Consider the following 12,047-nt stretch of genomic DNA (forward strand, 5'->3'; position numbering starts at 1 on the left):
AGGATCTGATTCTGGATCATAAATAAACAGCTGAATCTGACTGTTAGCCATGGTTTGTTTTGGATGATGGGTTTTCCCTCATGGTAATGTCACAGCTTCCACATCCTCTCAACGCAAAAGCCTACTGGCTCTCGTGATTCTTTAGCTCCGCCCACACGTCACGCCTCCAGCCGGTCGTGTTTTTCCGGGAAAAATCGGAACAGACTATCTTTCTCTTATGAATATAATAAAACTAAAGACTTTTTGGATTTATGAAGGATGCAGTACTACTCTATATGTACTCAAGATTAACAGGATATTGAGTGAAAACGAGCATTTCACCCCCCCTTTAAATAAAGCAGCACAAGGCACATGGCAGATAGAGTGCAAACCAGTGAAGTAAACCAGCAGTGCAGATAAAATGACTGAAGAGCAAAAGAGCTTATTAAGTCTGATTTAAAGTAACAAAAAGCTCAGAGAGCAGTTCTTTATTTAAACCGACTGAAGAGGTAGTTGAATGAAGTAGTGAGCAAACCAGACCTGGGGATGTGGGAATAAAATAAAATAAAGTTTTTAATCATTAATTGAATGATAATATTAATATTTGCATTTTGAAAAAGTCGTTTCATCTGAATCAGGAGAGAAATATGCATTTCAAGCACCATTCACAAACAAAAACAGTCCAAAACATTTCTATAGTAGTATATTTTGATATTTTGTGAGAGGAAAACAAAAGATGGATTTTTTTCAATCCACTTATTGTATATTATAGCCTCATATTTTGGCCAACAGAGATGGTTTAAAGTTAAAAAATGCATTTTCTGTACAAACATGCAGCTTTCACTTCACAAGACATTAATTGATGGACTGGAGTGGTGTGGGTTACTTGTGGATTATTGTGATGTTTTTATCAGCTGTTTGGACTCTCATTCTGATGGCACCCATTTACTACAGAGGAGCCACTGGTGAATAATTGAAGTAATGCTAAATCGGTCCAAATCTGTTCTGATGAAGAAACATCTCCATCTTGGATGGCTTGGGGGTATGTTTTTAAGCAAATTGTCATTTTTGGGTCTTCTTTAGAACATTTCCCCCCATATTATTTTTCATTGGTGGTAAGTTACGAAGTAAAAATACTTTACTACTTTACTTAAAGAGCCACACAGATGGGAAATCAAAAATTACCTGTATTACATACAGTATATGATGTAGCTGTCCATCTGTGTAAACAATGTGCAAAGTAATTAAACCAAAAAGTACACGATTTATAAAGTTATTGGCTTCTAAAGTAAGGAGTCGACTCTGAATCGCTGAAACGAGTCGTTATAGATTTCAAATCTTTTGCCCATCTCTATGTACGTCACTAGAACACTTTGCATAATAATCTCCGCCTACCGTCTTGGGAGAAACGGAACTCTGACCTGCCCCACCCACCCCCCACACAGACGCTCTGGTTGGTGTGAGAGCATCATGTCGAGGAGACAGTGTGTTTTTAATTGTAAAGGCAAGTTTGTTTGATTTTCACTGCCAAAGAATGATAATCAGAAGAACCAATGGCTAAAATTCATTTTCACCACAATACCAGAGCAGTACAACAAATCCCTTTTGTTGTGTTCACAACATTTCACTGATGACTGCTTTTCTAATCTCGGTGAGTACAGCTGGATTTTCAAAGCATTTGGCCATAAAAGATGCTTCATTACCAACTTTATTTAGAACAACGAGCATCGAATCACAACGCAAAGCATGATTATGAAGTTATGTGTCTGTTTTCTCCCGAGCGTCTTATTAGTATGTGTGCTGTCTGCAGCCTGTTTGCGCTGATCGTCATGTACAAACACGTCATTAAAATGAAGTATAACTCCGTGAATACTCAACGAAGAGACATGAGAGAGATATCTATAGAAAGCTTGACATGTCTACTTTAAAGGCGCAATATGTAATTTTTCTGCTTTAAAAATAGCAGAAATCACTATATGTATGTTATATATATTTTTTAGTTGTGTACTTACATCATCCCGACAGTTTCCACGAACTTTCAAATCCGGAGAAAATTATAGTTTAACTGAAGACACGGCACGTTTCTTTATTTCCGTTTTGTCGCCCGTCTATGACGTCATATAAACTTTGACCCCTCTAGTTTATCTAACTTCCTGCGGAACCGCCAAATACAAAGGTGAACAGAAACAAATACGAGACGAAGAAGAAAAAGTAGTAGCCTTTATCGAGACTATTATATTATATATTTATATTGTTTATATTCGTATTTAAACCTCAATCAATAACTTAGTTATGGATCATGATTATGCTTTGCCTTGCACGTTCTGTGAAGCGCAAACGCACGGGTGAAATAAATGACCCGAGATGGTTTTGGGACAAGAGAAGCAACAAGACACGGGTAAATATTGGAGTTGCATTTCCAAGATAGAGAGAGCTTCGTGACAAGCTGAAACTACAGAGAGATGCCGAACTCGCTTGCATTCTGATAAACAGGTATGCATCCATTCAGCTAACTGTATCTATCCGTATATTTTGTGAAACGATGATGTCTTGTGTAAAACGCAAACGGACTAGCTCTCATGTAAATCTACATTTGTTCTATATCTAGCTGAATGAAGTAGCTTCAAATGCAGTTCTCTAACTTGTTCGATATCATAGTATAACGTAATTATAATTATTAATGAAAGGCAGCCGTGTTTTTTAACATATATTACTACTAGCTAGATGGAATATTGATTTGATAGGGGTCTCATAATTCATATAGACGGTTTCATCGGGCGCACGGTCGTGTATATCGGTCTGGCTGCGGTGCCTTCTACAAACGCAGTTAAAGTTAAGGTGATGAGTAGACTGAAGTTGGGCTCTGGTGGATGTGCTGCAGGATGTGTTTCCCATACATTTATTTATTTTTTGAGACTCGCCACACTTTTAAAACTGATCTTTTTTCAAAAAGACTTCATTGAGTAACGTTGCATACCGCACGTTTAATAATAATAATGATTCCTTACATTTATGTTTAAATATCAAAGCGAGGCACAGGTGTTTTTATATCGCTGTATTTCTGAAGGAAGACTTGCATGTTATATGCCTGATAGCAGCGTATGAGCGTACCAGCTCTGCTTCGTTTACAGCTGTTACTGAGGAAACCTCTATTTCTGTCGCTTTCTATTCGGGAGCGACATGGCGCGTGTTCCAATGAACAACAACTCCCATGAGCCTTACGCTCTTTCCTGACGTCATCAAAGTACGTCTTATTTTAATTCTTTTGATTGAGTGACCCCTGGTGGCCAAAAATTCCATACTACACGTTTAAAACTAAACAAGTGCTGCCGAAAACAGATATTCTGTGATAAAGTAATCCATATGAAAACAATGCAATGTCTGTTTTTCATGTCTCCCTTCTAATGTGACCACGCCCCCGCGCTGAACGCGCTATTCAGATTCAAACTGAAGCGCGCGGCTTGAATACACCCACACAGTAGAAAAAGCAGCGAGACTGTTCAAGTTTTTTATTTTAGTGTTTGCTTCGCGGTGAGAGGAATAAGACATAATTCACCCCAAACAGATGCTAACGCATAGTTTACCGTGGAGGTGTGTGCGGAACAACCAATCCAAACTACTTATGTTAGTTGACCAATCAGAACACAGTAGGTGGGGGTTTAAGGAAACTGAATCTTTTGAACAGCTTCGCGCGAACCGTTTGGGGATCTCTGAGAATTGAGGTAATTTTAAAATTATATTTTGACTAAATGACAATATTTTTTTAACCTTGGATGGATTTAAACCTAATGTACAGGACTTATAAACAGTGATAGGAAGCTTAGAATTTTCATCTTACTGGCTCTTTAAGTATTTTTTTCGGGGATCTGTACTTTACTTTACTGTACTTTAATTACGGCTCTGTGTAGTATATGCCAACCAGTGTTGCCAAGTCTGTGGTTGTTTTTCATGTCCGCGGGTCGAAGTGAAAGTCTGTGGTTGTTTTTCATGTCTGCAGGTCGAAGCAACAATACCAATAACATGATATTTAGCCCCTAAAATGCGAATGACAGAATTTTCATTTTTGGGAGAACTAACTAACTATATAAAGAGGTGGTTATTCCTCGTTGATGGATTCTGAAACAGTCTTACCCTGTATCTTGCACATCTTCTGTTTGATGCAGCTATGATGTTATGGAACATGTCTATTGAAAGTTCAATCCCTATACTGCGATAAGGTTCTTCATTGTCTCTTTTGATTGTAAATCTAACAAATTCTTAAGTATCTAATCTCATCATTTGTTCAATTAAAACACTGCATATCACTCTCAAAACAACTGATCAGCTTAATTATTGATATTTACAGTTAATTTGAATATTTACTTTTTACTTCCGGTACTTAAGTATATTTTAAATCGGATACTTTTGTACTTTTACTCAAGTGATGTTTGAATGGAGGACTTTCTACTTTTACTGGAGTCATTTTTTATTTAGATACATCTACTTTTACTTTACCACCACCCCTGTATATTTTTACTGTATCCGGACACATTCATTTACAGTTTTGTGTAAATCCCATTATACTTGTTGCATTAAAACATTGTGGTAAATGATGTACAGAAACTTGGGCGCTCTATGAAATGATGTCATCCATGAATAATCAGACTGATATGACTGTGAATGGCGGTCCTGTACCTGTGCAGTCGCCAGTGTGGCAGCACTCCATATGGCAGGACTTTTTGTCCTCTGTCTGGTTAATGAGTATTCCCCTCCACTCTTCATGTGTAGCTGCAGGACATTTCTCCATCTGGAGCAGCCATCTTCCCAGCTCTTCTTCATTTACAGTGTTCTTATGTCACGCTTGCAGACAGCCTTGTAGCACTGCTGTGAGCGGCCCATATTTTAGTGCTGGGTGCAAGTTTAGCATGGAGTAAATCTTTGGCTAGACAAGTTCTTATTTTCTTCTTTTCCCCAAGACCGGATATAGTGCAATAGATTGCAACAGTGACTGCCCATTTTTCAGCAACCTTGATCTCTGAAAATATGTCCTGTTCATTGTCTTGAACCAACCAGCTTCAAGAAATATGCAAATATTTAGCTATACAAACTATAAAAATTATATTATATATAATGCTGTTATTCATAACATTCATAACATTCATTGTAAGTATGAAATGTTTCATGAAAGTTTATTGCAAAATATTGAAACACATTTTTTTTATTTATAATATGATTGTTTTTTGCATGGCTTCATGGTTGGGCAGTGAACTTTTCTGATTGGTTGATCTCTTTAAGGGCATTTTTGGTATTGTGGCTTCTCCAGTTCTACACACACACACACACACACACACACACACATTAAACATTACACATTACATTTTTTTTTACACATTAAAAAATAATTTTTAATTCAACATTTTTAAGAATCTCATGTTAACCGCCTCTCACAAGTAGTTAGACAAATCATTTCAAATCAAATGGGGAAAAGGTCATAACGTCTTTAAGGCTTATAAATAACATTTTATTTTATGAAGACAGTGTTGAGGTCAGTCTGGCAAAGCTGATTGCACTGAAGGCAACAGTAAATACTGGTGACATTGTTCTAATAATGGCAAGGCCTTGGGCAACCAACAACCGTGCCAGCCGAATGACAAGCTGTCTTTATCACTGGCACGAACTCCTGGGAAAATAATATTGTCTGGAGACATTTAAGAGGGCAAGAGCAAGCACTGATCCTGAAACCGCTTGTGCACACAGACAAAAACTAAAAAGACTGATGACAGAATAGTACGGAAGCACAGTTCATCATAAAGATGGGTTGACAGTAAGAGTACGAGTAAAACAGGTAAAAAAAATAAAATAAATAAATAAAACATGCCCTGCAGGTTTGTGTGTGGGTGAGATATTGTTTGAATGTGACGTGACACTAGACTCATTTTCCACTGAGCATTCACTAAATGAATGAATGATAGGTTACATAATGCATCAATTCAAAGATTAATGGCTTCTTTCATTTCTAGTAACAGACTTCGGAATAATATTGAAACTTTTGAAACTGATTTTTTTTCTGATCCCTTTCGTGTCTTCTATCAAGTTGTTGTCTAATTTTGATGGGTGAGAAACACTGAGGCTATCAAATGAGTCTATTGACTAATGCATTTGTCAGGGAGTAATGCCTTGAGGAGCCTCTGAATGTAATTTCTGAAGTGACAGATCTTCTCAGCCATGCATGGAGCCCATGAGGTTCTGTGCTTTCATCAGGGAGTGTCTGACAGATGTGTTAAAACAGTGGCTGTAACCAGGCCTAGGAAATGACACAGAGATTAAAGACAACTGGACAACAGGAAAAAAGAAAAGAGAAAGATTGCAAAGAGATAAATTCATGGAAAGCACGTCTGACTATAATATGTATAGAGCCTGTCATTTTAGCATATGCACTCATCATTCTGTTTATTAGGTAATATACTTCCTTTTGCCTCCAGAACTGCCTTAATTCTTTAATTTTGTTATATATTCACATGATAGCATCATGCAGATGCTGCAAATCTTTTTATATGGACAAAAAGTATTCTTAAATTCTGATAGCTTGTATCATATTTAAAGATTTTGACCCACTTTATATTAAGTGGCCTTAACTGCTATGTACTTACATTTTAATTAATAATTTAGTACAATGTACTTATTCTGTACATACATGTTTTTACATTGTACTTATATTTTAAAAAAACTACATTTAATTATATCTGTATTTAATTTCTGTAATTACATTTATAATTACACTGTTGACCCATACTTTACACCTTAACCCACCCTTAAACTTACCCATATCCCCAACCCCCTCCCTAACCTTACCCCTATCTCACCTCAATAGCAGCAAAAGTGTTTTACAATACAATATGAACACAATAAGTACATTGTACTTATTTCTTTATGTAAGTACATAGTAGTTAAGGCCACCTAATATAAAGTAGGACCAAAGATTTTAACAGTATAACAGACAACTTGCATAAACTGCATATAAAAATCAGCGGTCACTCCCAATAATGTTGTCGATGTCGAGGCTTTGTTCGTCAAGTAAAGATTTATTTCGGCAATCAGGAGGACAAGTTTAATTCTGACGGAAAGAAATGTGCTGTCATGATGTCCTTGTTGTCTGGGGAGGCGATTGACTGGGCTGCAGCTGTTTGGGATACTGACATGAGATTCAGACGATCCTTTGACTATTTCCTGCAACAGCTTTAAGAAGTGTTTGAATATCCCGCAGGGGGCAAGGATATATCAACACAACTTCTGCAAATGTCGCAAGGAAACAGAACACCATCTTGTTTCGCACCCTCGCTGCTCAGAGTGGGTGGAATGACGTTTCCCTGTAGGCTGTATTCCAGAGAAGCCTCAACACAGATCTCCAGGCAGATATTGTATGTAAAGGAGAAAATTCATCATTTACTGAATTCGTCACGCTTGCAATTAGGATGAATAATTTGATGAGACTCCGTGAGGAAAGTATATGAAGGAAATGCCGCCTGTTACCACGACTGTAAATAAAACTATAACGCCTGAAGAACCCATGCAAGTCAACTATACCAAACTTTCTGAAAGTGAACGGGCACAGCAATGCCATCGCCGTCTCTGTTTCTACTGCATTGAACCAGGCCATCGTTGTCAGAGTTGTCCACACAAGGCCCTGAAACCCTTTCTGGTAAATATGGAACACTTGTCTATACCTAATAATCAATCCTTCAAACTTCCCTTTACCTTGAAAACTGAAGAGCTGTCCATCTCAGTAACAGCAATGATCGATTCCGGAGCTGCATTAAATCTCATTCATTAAGATATCAACACGAAGTATAACTTAACCGTCCAACCATGTAACCCACCCATCAAGATCAAAGCCATCAACGACATAGCAATCGGAACTGGAATAACTCAACAAACTAAAACACTTACCTTGCATTGGGGTTATCAGGAGTCCATATCCTTCTATGTCGTTAATTTACCTAAGCATGAAGTCATCCTAGGATTCCCATGGCTGTCCATTCACGACCCCGTCCTGTCCTGGCATCAGGGTGAGTTGACCAAGTTGTCAGCCTTTTGTGAAAGTCATTGCTTCTTGTCAGTTCCCTGACATGGCTGTATCACCAGTGTTGAAATTCCCTCTAGTACCAAGACTGTAAATAATTCCCCCTGTTATGATGACCTGGCAGAGGTCTTTAGCAAAACTAAGGCAACACAGCTACCACCTCATCGTCCTTGGGACTGTAGTATTGATTTACTCCACAATGCCATGCCTCCCAAGAGTCCTGTTTATCCCTTGTCTCGTACAGAATCCCAAGCCATGGAGGATTATATTGAGGAGGCCCTGAGTTCAGGACTCATCCGACCTTCCACTTCTCCAGCTGCAGCAGGGTTCTTCTTTGTGATTATCTTTTATTGATTATCGGGGATTAAACAACGTCATGATAAAATTCCGCTACCCTTTACCATTGGACCCTTCAGCTCTGGAACAGCTCCGTGAAGCAAGGATTTACACCATATTAGACTTACGAAGTGCATACAACCTCATTCGCATCAAGGAGGGCGATGAGTGGAAGACTGCCTTCCTCACTACTAGAGGGCACTATGAGTATCAGGTCATGCCCTATGGACTTGCCAATGCACCCGCTGTCTTCCAGTTCTTCATAAACGAGATCTTCCGGGACCTGCTTAACCAGTACGTAATTGCTTACATTGATGACATTCTCATATACTCCAAGTCTGAGGCAGAACACGTTGACCACGTCAAGACTGTCCTCACTCGGCTTCTGAAGAATCACCCGTATGTCAAGGCAGAGAAATGTGAGTTTCACATCAAGCAGACATTATTCCTGGGTTATCACATTAGTCATCAGGGTGTTAAGATGGACAAAGCCAAGGTCAAGGCAGTAACGGAATGGCCCCAACCTTCCTCTATCTAGGAACTTCAGAGATTCCTGGGATTTGCTAACTTTTACAGAAGGTTCATTAGAAATTACAGCATGGTTGCAGCACCACTGACATCACTCCTCAAGGGTAAACCTTCCAAACTCAGGTGGAGTGAGGAGGCTACCCAAGCATTCAACCTCTTAAAAGATAAATTCACCGCGGCTCCTATCCTCAAGCACCCTGACCCCAACTTACCATTCATATTGGAAGTAGATGCCTCGGACTCAGGCATTAGAGCCGTACTCCCCCAGCGCCATGGACACCTTCCAGGTGACAGGTGTACAGATCATAAAAACCTAGAGTACATTAAAAGTGCAAAACGACTCAACCCTTGCCAAGCTCAATGGTCCCTCTTCTTCACACGCTTCCAATTCTCAGTAACTTATCGCCCAGGAATCAAAAACAGTAAGGCAGATGCTCTATCCAGGCAGTATGATCTCTTCATGGACAACAAAACCACAGAATACATTCTTCCTCCATCAGTGATCATTGCCCCAATTACTTGGGATATTATGAAGGAGATCCAACGGGAACAGATCCAAGATCCAGCTCCTACCAACTGCCCTCCTAACCTCCATTACGTTCCACAAAGTCTGTGCCCCAGAGTCATTTGGTGGGTCCACTTTTCGGTCAGCTCTGGCCACCCAGGTATCTCCCGCACTCTACACCTGGTACGTAACTCATTCTGGTGGCCTTCAATGTCCAAGGAAGTCACTAATCATGTCAAAGCTTGTCATGTTTGTGCTCAATTTAAGACACCCAAGGAATTACCCTCTGGACTCTTGCAAACTCTGCCCATTCCACAATGTTCCTGGTCTCATCTCTCAGTAGACTTTGTTTTACCGACTTACCGCTGTTCCATGGTTTTACGACAATCCTTGTTATTATTGACAGATTCTCCAAGTCCTGCCGGTTAGTCCCCTTGAAAGGACTCCCCACCACCATGGAGACGTCACAGGCTATGTTCCACCACGTGTTCAGGAACTATGGAATCCCGGATGATATAGTCAGTGACAGAGGTACCCAGTTTACATCCCAAGTATGGAGAGCATTCTGCAAACAGCTGGATATCAACGTCATTCTCAGTTCTGGTTATCATCCCTAAGGCAATGGTCAGGTGGAACGCTTGAATTAGGAACTAGGCAGATACCTACGGTCCTATTGTAGCAGAGAACAGCATCTATGGTCAGAATTCCTCCCATGGGCAGAGTATACACAGAACTCACTAATTCATTCATCAACAGGCCTAAACCCTTTCCAGTGTGTCCTCGGATACCAACCCCCTATGTTCCCGTGGTCTGGTGAACCATCATCAGTCCCCGCTGTGGATGACTGGATTCGTCAGAGTGAGAGGGTGTGGGACAGTGCTCACGTCCGCCTACAACGAGCTGTCAGAGTACAGGAACTTCAGTCTAACAAGCGACGTCGACCACATCCATCCTACCAACCAGGACAACGGGTCTGGCTCTCAACACTGGATCTCAAGTTGTGGTTACCAAGCAGGAAGCTCAGCCTAAGGTACGTTGGCACATTTAAAATTCTAAGAAAAATCAATGAAGTCACGTACCAATTAGAGCTTCCTACTAATTACCGTATCTCTCCCTCCTTCCATGTCTCACTGCTGAAACCGGTCCACGTGGATGCTGATCCCAATCATGAGGCTCAAGAGCCACCACCGCCACTGGACAATGATGGAGCACCGGCCTACATGGTCAAGGAATTACTGGACTTGAGAAGGAGCTCCAATATTTTGTGGACTGGGAGGGCTATGGACCTGAGGAGAGGTCACGGGTAGCCGCCAGCGACATTCTGGATCCATCTCTCATGAAGGACTTCCACCACGGGGACGTCCGCGCCGAGTGCCAGGAGGCACTCCTAGGGAGGGGGATTCTGTAACGCCATGCCAGCAGAGGGAGCCCTCAGCGGAGTATTGACGGTTCACCACTCCATCTGCTTCTACAGTCATTTCCTGTTTGGGACTATTTAACATGTGCTAGCATGTCACTTCACTGTGAAGTATTGCCTATTAACCTGCCTTACCGAGCGTTTTCCTTGTGAGTATTCTGACTGCCTGTTTGATCACGATTCTGCCTGTTATCTCGTTCATGTCTCTTGGGTTGCCCCTTTGGACATATTGCTTGATTGGACTGATGTTTGTGTTTGACCTGTTCGCCTGCCTACTCGTCTCTGCCTATTGGATAACCCCTGTGTATGTTGAAAGATCGGACTGCCCTTACAGTACTGACACATTGCCTGGTAACACGACTCTGATTGTACGATCTTCCTTTAATAAACTCATGCAAATGGATTCACATTCTGCCTCAGCCTCTTCGTTACAATTTTATATTCCATTATAATTGTTTGTCTTCTTATTACTGTTTTTGATATTTTAGATTTTTTGATATCATTTTTGATATCATTTTAGATATCATTTTAGTTTTTTGACATTAACTTATATATTCTATTATAATTCATTTTTACTCTATATTACACTATATTTAATTTTATTATCATTGTTTGCTATTTTAGATTATTGTTTTATTATTTTATATTACAGATTTGTATTATTTTGTTTTATTAATTTAGTTTTTTTCTAATTTTATATGATAAATTCCATAACTATAGTTATTCATCTATATTATTGTTGTTTCTCCTTTCCTACTCACCAAATGATAGGAGGGTTTGACTTCCTTCAAACAATCTGAACCCAGAGGCCCATCGGTCCTCACTGCACTGACAGCGATTAAATCCCTTTCTGTAGAGGTTGACTAGCTATGGGAAACCAAATAAACAATTTCTGGAGCTGAAAAGACAGTTCGAGAGAAGAAACAGGTCTCATCTTTCCTCAAGGTTTCATGACACTTCTTCAGTGAATCTGCATGGAGCCTCAGTCACCTGCAACATGACTTGAGAAACACAGAAAAGACAAAAGGAAAAATACAGCAGAGAGTAACAAATTAAACTAAACAGAATATGAGTTATGATGAAATTAACACAAGCTCAGCAATAAACGAGCATGATAATACATGAAAAAAAAAGAATACATCAATATAAATGCCCAGGGGTCAAATTTGTGATGAATACAGTTCCAGTCTTCCTCTCTCTGAGTTTTGTCTTGTGCCAAAAGA

This window comes from Carassius auratus, unplaced genomic scaffold, assembly GCF_003368295.1.
Source record: "Carassius auratus strain Wakin unplaced genomic scaffold, ASM336829v1 scaf_tig00003633, whole genome shotgun sequence".
Taxonomy (NCBI): Eukaryota; Metazoa; Chordata; class Actinopteri; order Cypriniformes; family Cyprinidae; genus Carassius; species Carassius auratus.